Below are 12,382 nucleotides of genomic sequence, written 5' to 3'. Positions count from 1 at the left end.
ATAAAAATTGACAGCATATTATTTCTATTATATTTAGCCTATATTTCTTTACCTTTTCATAAAAGATTTATGCAAAGGAAAATTGCAACATTCTGAAAATTCGAATTCGAGATTTTTGTGAATCTCTGCGAGTTATATCCCTCTACTTAAATTACAAAAATGAAGAACTCAGAATATTGTAGAATTTTGATAGTAAGAGTATTAGAAATCGAGTTCCAAGTGATTGTTCTAGAACATTCGATCCCTTATTACGGAAGCTATACGAACCGGAAAGACGGAGCAATATTAATAATCGAATCAGAGAAATGAGTTCAATTGAACTCAATCAAATAAAAGAACGAAATCTTCATTGAGTTCTCTCTGAACGCCTACAGTTGTTGTGCATCTTTATCCGTTATTAAAACTGCTGCACTTTTCACCGAACAATTTAATGACTGATTATGTTTTTTTTTCGCGACAATGTCTTCGCTTGTATTTATTATTTACTAGCCGCCTTTGGTGACCAGCCGGTTCGCCAATCTTAATGCTCGTTAAAATTTTAATAATTAAATATTTTATGTAATTCCTACTTTAATAGCTTCTTCATCAAATATTTTAAAGCTTCAAATTTTGATAGTCATGTAATTCACTCATAATAATATAAAGTCCTTCAGCCATAACATAATATGTATCTCTCTAATTTTCTGTTAGTTCCGGTAGAATTTATGCTTAAAATTAAAATAGAAATGACTAAACTGCAATTAATAAAATAATATTTTTTACTGAAACAAAGCATTTTTTTTAATAATGTGATTACTGATAACAGAGTCACTGAGCGTTTAAACTTTATGGGCACTAAAGAATATCTTAATTTATGTAATATCTCAAGAATTTGTATGTAATATCTCAAGAATGTATATCACAAATTTTTCTCAGATTCATCATGAAAAGATCGATTCATTAAGAATGTTTAATTTTAAATGCATCAAACTTTAAGAAAATAAAATGAATCGTTTAAAATAATCGGTCGAAAACAGGTTTAAAAAACTACTTAAAAAACGATGTACTTAAAACTATAAGCATATACAAAAAATATATAACCAACATAAATACAATTTACTTACAAAAGCATGCAAATAACCTAAAAATAATTTAAATCATCCGTTGATAACGGTTGTCATGGCAACAATCAGAATGCGCATGCGTGAATTTTCTTCGCCAGCTCCGGTAACGCAAATGTGTGAATTTTTCTACGCTAGTTGGGGTAACGCTATGCAGATTATACATTTTTAATTTCCTTTATTCTGTGTTATTTTAATTCAAAAGTACTTCAGAATGAATCTGAAACATGGATTAATTAACAATGTTTAATTTTAAATGCATAAAACATTAAGAAAATAAACAGAATCGTTTGAAATAATCCGCCGAAAAATGTTAACCCTGGCCTCATTACTGTTGGGAGAAAAAAAACAACTGATGCCTTACTTATTTGGCCGTGGGGAAAATGGAAGATTTTTTTGGCGGAAAAGTTGACGGTGGGGAAAATGGAAGATTTTTTGGCGGGAAAGTTAGTTTTTAATTAATAATTAAAATTCTAATTAAAATTTCAAAAAAGGGACCCCAGGTGCACATTCCCGACCTCTAAGGTATACATGTACCAAATTTGATAGCTGTATGTCAAATGACTTGGCCTGTAGAGCGCCAAAACACACACACACACACACACACATTGAGCTTTATTATAAGTATAGATTATTTCAGTAATATGTACCTTTGTTGCATTAATAGGGATTTGCTATCTAATTTGTCAAAGTTTTAGGTAGTGTTTATCATGAAATTCAAAACACGCTGGGATGGAAAGCTTTCGTTCCAGATTGCTTATGTTCTTATTTTATCTGTCACTGCTTTTTCTGAACCCGCTTCTGCTGCTCTTTTGTATAGTTTTTAATAATTTCTAGTTTATTTTGTATTAATCTTTAATTCACTTATTTATTCGTATTTTCTGTTTGCCTGTCTCAGCCATGTGTGAAATCTTAATTTAACTGTACACTTTCTTTGCAGCAATTATTTTAATTTAATCTTTTTCGTTCTGATATTTAATTTTATTATTCGAGTGATGATGGTTCATTTTTGGTGCTCAGGTTGTCCTTTTCGTTTATTTTATTTTTTATTTTAGTTAATTGATTTTATTTAGAGTATTTATTGTTATTTTATATTGTTGTACAGTGTATTGTACAACAACATTATAAAATAAAATCCTCATCTTCCTGTTGGGTGTTATTATATTCTGCTATCTGGCGTTGCTATTCTATGTGTTTATGCGTTTTTTTTATCATTTTTCATGAGTTTTTTAAGAGATAGTTTATAATTTCTCTTGATTCCAGAATATGCTTATTTATTTATAAATTTATTTTATTTGCTTCAAACAAATTTGAATATACACTTTTAAATACTGCCCCTGTTTTAGGGATGATTGCAAGTCTTTTGTTCACTAAATAATTATTTTTACCAATGGCTTTCAACCAGGCCAACTAGGAAACTTCCAAGCATCTCGAGAATGAAAGGAGGTCTGGAAAATCGATTATAGATTTTTTCTTTTTGACAGATAAATAATTCTACAAAATTTAATTTCTATGAATTATAAAATGTTAGGATAATGACATTTTATACAGCATAATTAGTCAGCTCTTTATCTTCATTATTTTCACTTAGTAATTACAGTGTTTATAGACCTATTACAAAAATTTTGTGCAGAAATTTGAATGCTGAACAGTTTGAAGTCATAATACATGCAAGTAAAAACAAGTACATATTCCCAGATTATAAAAAAGCAATTCACCTAATTTAAGACATTAACATGTTAAAAATGCATTCCTAAAACCAAATTAACCAATTCATTAAAAGAAGGGCTTCATAATACGCACTCAAAATACTTAAATTCGACTCTGGTTACTTCTCAGGCGGTTTTCAACCATTTTCACATTTTTGGATAGATGGTTCATCGTGGAATCCATATAACATCGTTGAATTCTATATGTGGCATTACGGACATGATGATGGCAAGTAGAACGCAGCCAACACCACACTTTTAACACTTAAATTATCAAAACACTTGCCTTTCAAAGTAATACACGGTTCACATGTTATTCGTGTATCTGTCTTGTTTGGCTATTATAAATTTATGTCCCATTAAACTCATGTTAGGTATTTTATGTGGTGTTATACACACACACACACACACACACACACACACACACACACACACACACACACACACACACACACACACACACACACACACAATTAACTGATATAGAGATTTTTCAGTAACCATCCACCCCTCATTCATTTTTGCCTTTTTCTTGACAACAATACTGATTCATACAAAAGTAAGGCATACTAAAACAATGATTTGTCTTTGTAAGCCTGACTTACTCTTTAAATTTGATTGAGAGTTTTTGATTCAACTGGTATGAGAAGGTGCAGTAGAAAATTTAAGATAAAACTCTTCACTAAAATTTTTCTTTTTATTTAACTTAATTTAAATAAAAATTTTACACTCGATTTATGTCGTAAACAAAACATTGATATGAAACCCATTTAAAAAAAGCTATTTTTTAATTGCATGGAATATATGAAACTTTATTTTAAAGTATTTAAATTAACTAAGATAAAATTTAAAAAAAAATGCTAACTAAAATATAACTAAATAAAAATTATCCATTATTTTAAACGAGCTGAAATTTTTGATTTACAAATTCATTTAATTTTAGTAAAATTTCTGTATTTAAAATATAAAATAAAATATCGATGACAGGCATTATTAAAAGAGCAGTATGTCATGAAATACATAAAAATAAATTCATTTCAGAAAATTAAAAATATAATGAAAAAATTTAACTACTACTCACTAATATATGACTAGATCCGAAGTACAAATTTACCAACATATTTTTTTAAATGGACGAGGAACGATAATATTTATTCTAGTTAATTAGCTAACAATTCTAGTTAATTAGCAATTATATATAATGAAGATTTTAAATTGTATTTTATTGGCAAATATGAAGATTTATAAGAAAACCTTCCTTGACATTGTGCAACCACAAGCAATAAAAAAAAGTTTAGTTTAGAAAGTGTGTTTTTTTTTTATGAGGTGAAAAAAAATATTCAAAGAATAGTTTTTGATTCCATCTACCAAAAAAAAGTAGTCTTTTGCAACACAGGAATTTAAAGAATTCCAAGAGTTCTTTTTTTATATAGGCAGCAAAGATCAATAATACGGTGGCGGTTTCATTGATTAAAAAAAATTACATTATTTTTATCTTTGTGTTTGCGAGCAAAGAGAGGACTTTCCACTTTAATTCTTCGAACATAATTTTTTTTTCTGCATTTTTATTACTGATAACATATCTTTTAAATATGATTTTTTTTTGTAATATTAGCCATTTCTGAATTTTTATTTTACTAGTTATTATTTACTTCTATGCTTTGTGAACTGAATGAAAAAGAGCAACAACATCACATGGAAAGTATAAAAGATATTATTAAGTAACTGTTATTTGTAAAAATTCAACGAAAATGGCAGAAATTCAGAAGTTTGATAGAACTTTTTTTGAAGATTTGTTCTTGTTAATAGTAATAAAAAAACGCAAATGAATTTTTAAAATCACTAAGAATTTAAGGAATGCCCACCCTAATCATGTTTCAGTAGTTAGATCCTAAAAATTTAGAGATAGGCATATTTCATCGGCTTGTGGTTGGGAAATTGCACTGAATGTCGTATAGAATTAAATTCTAAAGTTGTTTCAATCAACAAATGCATTAGTCGACTGAATAAATACAGCATGAAATAGTCAACAAATGCATTAGTCGACTGAATAAGTACAGCATGAAATAGTCAACAAATGCATTAGTCGACTGAATAAATACAGCATGAAATAGTCGACAAATGCATTAGTCAACTGAATAAATACAGCATGAAATAGTCAACAAATGCATTAGTTGAGAAAAATTAGAAAGTCTAAATTTTTATATAATTCCCCATCCTATTTGTTATATTTAGTAAAATATTTTCGACTCATTAATTTAAAAAAAGTGAAAATTCTCCTCTACTGTAACCAAAATAGAACGATTTACCAGCTTTGAAATTCACCATTTTAGACCAATTAATGGCCATCTCAAGGAAAAATTGTACTTTGATTTCTTGAAGTTTTCATAAGAACTTCATTGAAACAGATAAATTAGCAATATTCAACATTTCACGACTCGGTTAATTTCAAATCCCAGAATAAATCATTTGTATTCTTTTGAATTTTTAATATTATTTTATTTCGAAGTAAGTCTCCTGGTAAGGAAATTATTTTTCACATATAATAATGGTTGCAAAGTCGATGCAAGGTCAATTATGCCGGCATTGGCGACCACTATTTGACGACTTGGTAAAATAAACTAATAATTGAAAATATTCCAGTATCTTAATGATTACTCCATTAAGGTTTGAGCTCTATAGTTTGTTCTAGAACATTCAATGATCTGTTATTAGAATATAGAAAGCAGAAGCACGTAGATAAGAGTTAGATAATTTGTATTGTTACGTTTGATTAGTATCTATTTGCAGTCTATGTGTTGCTGTTTATTGCATGTGCTGTTTTGTGTAATCTCCGTATGTGCTTTGTATCTCCGTATGTGTGCATTCGTGTTTTAATGTATAATAAAACGTCGTTATGCCTTGCTGAGACTGTTGGGCTCTTCCCCGCATAGTTCACGAACGGAATTTGGACTCTTCATTAATATTAATAATATTAATATTATTAATAATAATAATATTTAATAGAAATATTTTTATGGTAATAGTTGTGTCCTTTCGATTTGATGTCATATACAGAAGGCAAAATATACGTGAATATAATTTAGCATCTATTAGCAATTCGCCTTCACTGTCTAATGTGTAAGGATTCCAAAATTAAGTTGGTAGAATTCTTCGAACGGGTATTATGAGCAATAAATAAGGCCCGAAGTACTGTAAATTGTAAAATTAAAAATAGCTTCAAAGGACAAATTAAACTTTTTTTAATTTCTCATTTTCTTTTATAAGAAATATACAATGAAAAATTATTATTTTGAAAAAAAAAACATTTAGCATCGGAACTTTGTTTGCAGTTCAGCAAACTTTCAAGGATATTAGTCTTCATTTTCAGACTTCTATGAGTTAGTAAGAACCCAGTTATTTAAATTATTCCAAATAACTTATAAACGTAACAAGCTAGACAAATATAAGTTGCCATGAACAACAAATCAACACAAATTGCTATGTTTGACATAACAGCACGAGAAATCGAAGGGAAATGCTCTTGTTGGTTTGTTTCAGCTTTGCAAGTTTGTCAAATTTATAATATAATTTATCTTGGAGGAAATCACTAAAATGTATATTCAATTTTCTTCATAATATGAAGATGCTCAACACAAAAATCACCCTATTTGAGCTCTGCAAGTGTATCAAATTTTGAATCTAATTGGGCTTTAAAGAAATCTTTAAAATACTTGAATACTTATATTCGAATTTCCTCAAAGTACAATAGAACTCAATGCAAAATGTACTACTTTACTTAACTATACAAGAAATTCGAAGAAAATACCCTTCCTTGATTTTATCTCTACAAGTATATAAAATTGGAATCAAACCAATCTTCAAAAAACGTTACAAAGTGCATATTCGATTCGAAACAAAATGTACTGTTGTAAATTAATATTCCAGAAAGAATTGCATAAATAAATATGCATAAAATTGCATAAATAATAAATATTGATATATGTTGACTACAAGTATGTTTAAGAAGGACAATATTCTAGTTTGTCTATTTCAACTCTGCAAGTGTATCAAAATTTTGAATCTAATAGGGCTTCAAAAAATCACTAAGATATAAATTCGAATTTTCTCATAGTACAATGTAAATCAACGCAAAATGCATGATTTTACTTAACTATACTAGAAAGTCGAAAAAAGATACTCTTGTTTGATTATTTTATCTCTACAAGTTTATAAAATTTTAAATCGAACCAACCTCAAAAATTTTTTTAAAATACATATTTGATTCGATTTTTTATTATTATATACAGGAGCTCAACTTAAAATGTGATGTTTTGAATTAATATTTGAGAAAGTCAAACGAGAACACTCCTTTGTTTATTTCAGCTCTACATGTGTATCAAACTTTGAATCTAATTGCACTTCCAGGAAATCACATACCCACTTTTCTTCATAGTACAACGTTACTTAACACAAAAAAAATACTCCTTTAAGTAAATATACGTGAAAGTCAAAAGTCCGTTTGTTTATTTAAGCTCTATAAACATATCAAATTTTGAATTTAATCGATCTTCAGGAAGTTTCAAAATGTCTACTTGACTTCATTTTCTATCGTTATACGTTGAAGCTCCAAACAAAATCTATAATTTTGAGTAAATATTCTAAAATGTTGAAGGAGAGCTCTCACTTATTTACACTATAAACAAACATTAAACTTTCTCTTAGAATAAAATGTTTTATTTCATACTTTTGGGTAATATTTTAAAGAATTTTAATATAAAAAAATTTATTATGGATGCGATATTTGTATTTCTTTTTAATGGAATTATATTTGAAGTTGAATTTTATCGTCAGTTCTTTTTACTGTTATGTGACGTTTATTTGTTAAAAATTGAAATTAAATATTTGGGACAAATTATTAAATAAACATAATTCATTTTATTAATCAAGATGTATTGAAAGATTTCATTTTTGTTTCGCTTCTTGAAGGAATTGTTTTAAATTCAATTAATTTTCTTATGTTGTCTAACTCATTTATCAAATTAAGTGCGCATGGAAAACATAAAATTATAATTTTGATAACTGATTTGATATATTTATTCAAATAATAGTGACAAATAACGGTGCTAGTTGTTTTGAATAAATATTTAATTGTTTAAAAGAAGACGACTGATTGCATTTTGTATTTCTTAGTATATGAAAAGAGAGAGCTATTTTTTTGTCGAATAATTTTTTTATATATTTTTATAAGAATATTTTCAATATTTTGTATAGAGACAAAGGATTATTTTTGTATTCTTCAAAGAATTCTATTTGGATATTTCGATAACACAATTAAGGTTACCTTGAATTCGATAAATTCGATTTGTAGAATTACGTCTGCTTTCCTATAAACACTATTACACGAAAACAGAATTAGCTGGTCAATGAAAGTTCTTCGCTTAAAAATTGTTGAGCCTTTTCAAATATTTTGATTCATATACCGAATTGAACGGTGGGATTTTATCAGTTTAATTGTTTTAGGTATATATGGATTTGAAATAATTAAATGTTCGATTGTCTGTCGGTTAATTTGTCCGTATGTAACATTGTTGGTTCAGCATTGAAGTTTTATGTGTACTAAAAATTTCATAATTTGTACAATAACTGAAAAGATTATTAAATAATTTCTCTGATTCAAAAAAAAATTTGCTCTAAAACAAGAAAGCAATTTTTATTTAGGAAGGGTAATTCAATAATATTCAATAATATTGCATTAAAATGTAGTAGTGTTTAAAAATAGATGCATTTAAAAAAAGTTTTATCATAGCTTATTTGCGAATTTAACTGATTTTAGAACAATAAATTTTAGACAGTATATTAATATCGCAATATAAATAGAAAAATCGCTCATTATGATAAAATAAACTGTAAACTTCATGTCTTCATTATCAACAATGAAAAAAAAATGTCTATATGAATTATTAGTAGCAAAAATGAAAATGATTTAAGGTTCACTTAAAGGACGAACGAAATATATTTTTTTTTTGTAAAATAGAAAAATAATTATGGGACAAAATGATATTGTTAAAACTTAAATTTTAAAATGATGTAAAAATAACTTTTGCACTGTAATATTTTTAGAAATCATTGCGTTAAGATGCCAAAATGTAATTTCATTTTCAATGAATTAAAATTTCAGAGATATTGAGATATATTCTTTTCCACCCTCCAAAATATATGTCAGACAAATTTGATAGCATTTAGGTCAAAAAATCTACATCAAAATTCACTCAAACACAAATTTTTTTGTGGACGAATTAAAGAAATCTGGAAAAAGTTTATTTCCATTTTTTTTAAAATTAATTTATAAATCACATTTTTAAGGAAACAAATTATTACAGTGAAATTTATAAAAATTTGTCCTCCGAGATTTAAGTTAAAACTACCTTCACTTATATAAAATAATTTAAAAGCAAAATTTTTTTGCCTTAACTTATCTCCAGCTATAAATGAAATTTTTTTTTTTTTTTTTGAAATAAAACTTGGCTGGTTGAATATGTGCATGCAAAACTCAAAACACGATTTGAATCTAGAATTCAAAAATGTTGTTTTTGCATGAGCACAGTAACAAATTTCCTGAATTCACCTGAAAGATATTTAACTTTATTGAAATAGATTTCCGTCTTTGCTAGGATGAGCGGCTTGTTTAAGTGAATTCTCCTTCTAGATCTGAAGTTTTGGAGACAATTTCTACTCTTGAACCTGCCTTGATTCCCACTCCCTCCTCCTCTCCCTGATTCGACTTCGTGTAAGTATTATTTTTGAAGAACTCTCAATACTCTGAATTCGAACTTGGAATATTTGAGTATTTCCAAAAGGTTATCCTGTAGCTAGCTCATATATCTGATAGTAAATGACTGCAGTTTTTTATTGTCGCTATCATATTTCATATGTGGGAACCCTTTTGAATCCTGTTAGAATTCCTTTCCAACTTAGTTTGTTACTTGTCTTTTGTTTTGGTTGAATCCAATTTTCCAATCTTACTTATTCTTCACATGTAAAAATCTATCATCTAACTTAAACTATTTGTTTTTTTCATATATCTTGATTAGCTATGTATTTAAACTAATAAAGAAACCAAGGAACTAGTCATACACCTACACTAGTCATTACCTGAGCCACAGGCCCGATTCTAATTTTTGTTTCATATTAAAGCTCATGATCTTCAGAAATACCCTCATGGTTCGTCTGCCTTACTTCACACTACAATTATGAGGAAAATAAAAAAAAAATTACTACTGATTCACTATGCATTCTTTATTGGAAAATCTTAAAACAGAGTTCATTAACTCAAACACTAAATCAATTACAAAAAGTTTTATTTCATGTATAAATTCATGACTCCTATGTATGTTGTCAAAGGTCTTTTAAATTCTACCACTTACTACTATCGCTTGAAATCAGAAAAAAATTATTCAGTTGTACATTCTCAACCGGGAACAGCGTTCATCAGCTCTAACCATAAAACCGATTTCAAAAACTTTTAGTTCATGTGAAAGCTCATAATTCCTAGTACATCATCAAGGTTGATTGTATTTGAGTTTGCCATATTGCTTTTATTTTTAAAAAATAAGCATTGTTTTTATTCTTGTTTTGCCTTTTCCTTAACTGACCCAAATGCCTCAATGTATTAACCGCAAAGCAAAATATTTCACCAAATTAACCTTTATTCAGAGTGAATGAATTGTCAGCTGCTAGCTCTCGGCTTTGTCCTTTGGTAACATGTGGTCCTTTGTAATGCTTTCCTACCGGGTTGGTTGTTTTACTATGGCCATCGTTTCCTGCTTGGCTTCAAACTAGACGAAGGTTTATGTTTTAGAAAAGTTCCTTTTTACATCTGAGACAGAAGATGGAAGCTCAAATTCTATTCCAACTCCCTTATATATCTATAAATCTACTAACATCGTTTCCACGGAAAAAAAACAACCTTTTGGGCTATTGGGGGTGTAAATATTAAGGTTTAAGTATGTTAACAAAATTAAATAAAATGAAAATTGAGGAGAAAATTTGAGCCTTAATTCCGGGTTATTTTATCCACCCTTAACGCTTTTAATTTAAAAATAGATGTCTTTCAAATCTGTAAAAGCCTTTGGTGGAATCTGGTAAATGATTGTTAAAAACACCAGGATTTAAGAATCTATCTTTAAAGGAATTGCATTTTTTTAGATTAATGAGTTATAATATGCTTCACAAAACACACAAATATAGATGTATTTTTGGTGTAGCAGCTGAAAATACATCTGCTAAACCCAAAATACATCTGATGCTAAACATAGCAGCTGAAAATACATCTGCTAAACCAAAATATAACTGCTGGTAAAAATTGCAACTGAAAATATATTATCGTTTTAATATTTATTCAAAATGAGACCTTCACTTCTATGTGACATTAAATCCTTGCTGTCTGACAGTTGAAGCACTGGATGCCAAAATTAAATTTTTGCGAAGCATCCCTTTGTTTAAAATATATCGAAATCTGTAACATTTAAATGGAATTATTTCGAAATCTTTGTTTCATCTATCAATTTAAAGAATCTCAAACCCCTTTAGATAAAATTTCATTTGGGAGATATTAATCCATTTATGCCCGAATTTTTAATGAAATATTAGATGTCATTATTAAAACTGATGGTGTTATTTGAATGAAAATAATACCCTTATAAATTTATGTCATGATGTGAAAATCATAATATAAATGCATCCTTTCTGAATGATTGGGCAACAAACTATTGGATCCATAATCTTCTTTTAGACTGAAAGTTTCTTCTCTTACATTTAATATTAAATACATCAAAGCCGTTATTTTCTTCTCGATTAACAAGGTGATTAGGTATAGGTAATATTTTATATTTTTATTTATAATTGCGAGAAAATAAAGCAACATGTCTATGGAAGATAGAATGGAAACAAAGGAATTGCCAATTATAAATTGAAATGATTCTAACATCTCAATAAATAATAAGCATTGCTGTTTAGGATTATTTTTTTTCTAAATATACCTGTTTTTTTTAGCCAAATTTTACTTTTTATTTGGAAATATAGATAGTTTTCTGCAAAAATATTTTTAATACAGCAGCTTTCTTAACTTTTCACTGAGATTTTATTTTAACATTTATCGCTTAGAGTTTCAAAGAAAATGTAATTTATACGTGCATGCAATGGTTTGGTTTCCAGTTTTACTTTTGAATATGAATTTTATAAATTTTATTTTGTAACTGTTGATGTGTGGACATCAGTTTATTTAATAATCAAAAAGTTCATTCTTTAAATGTTAATTTTCTTTACGATAAAAATGTAATACACTTAAAACCTTTATTTGATTAAAAAATTACTAATTTTTGTGTAAAAGGTACAATATATTAAGCATTAACAATCATAATTAGTTTCATTGCGAAATGCTGTTTTGCTTTTACAAATAATTCTAACGTTGGATTGATTTATTTGATATGAAAAATCAAATTCGCATTCTATGTTTGAATCTTTTAACTGAAATTAATCCGGGGCCATGGTGACCTGGTGGTAAGGTCTCTGCTTCGGGTTTCAGATTCTAAA

The sequence above is a fragment of the Argiope bruennichi genome, chromosome 8, assembly GCF_947563725.1.
Source record: "Argiope bruennichi chromosome 8, qqArgBrue1.1, whole genome shotgun sequence".
Lineage (NCBI taxonomy): Eukaryota > Metazoa > Arthropoda > Arachnida > Araneae > Araneidae > Argiope > Argiope bruennichi.
This window is presented reverse-complemented; position numbering follows the sequence as displayed.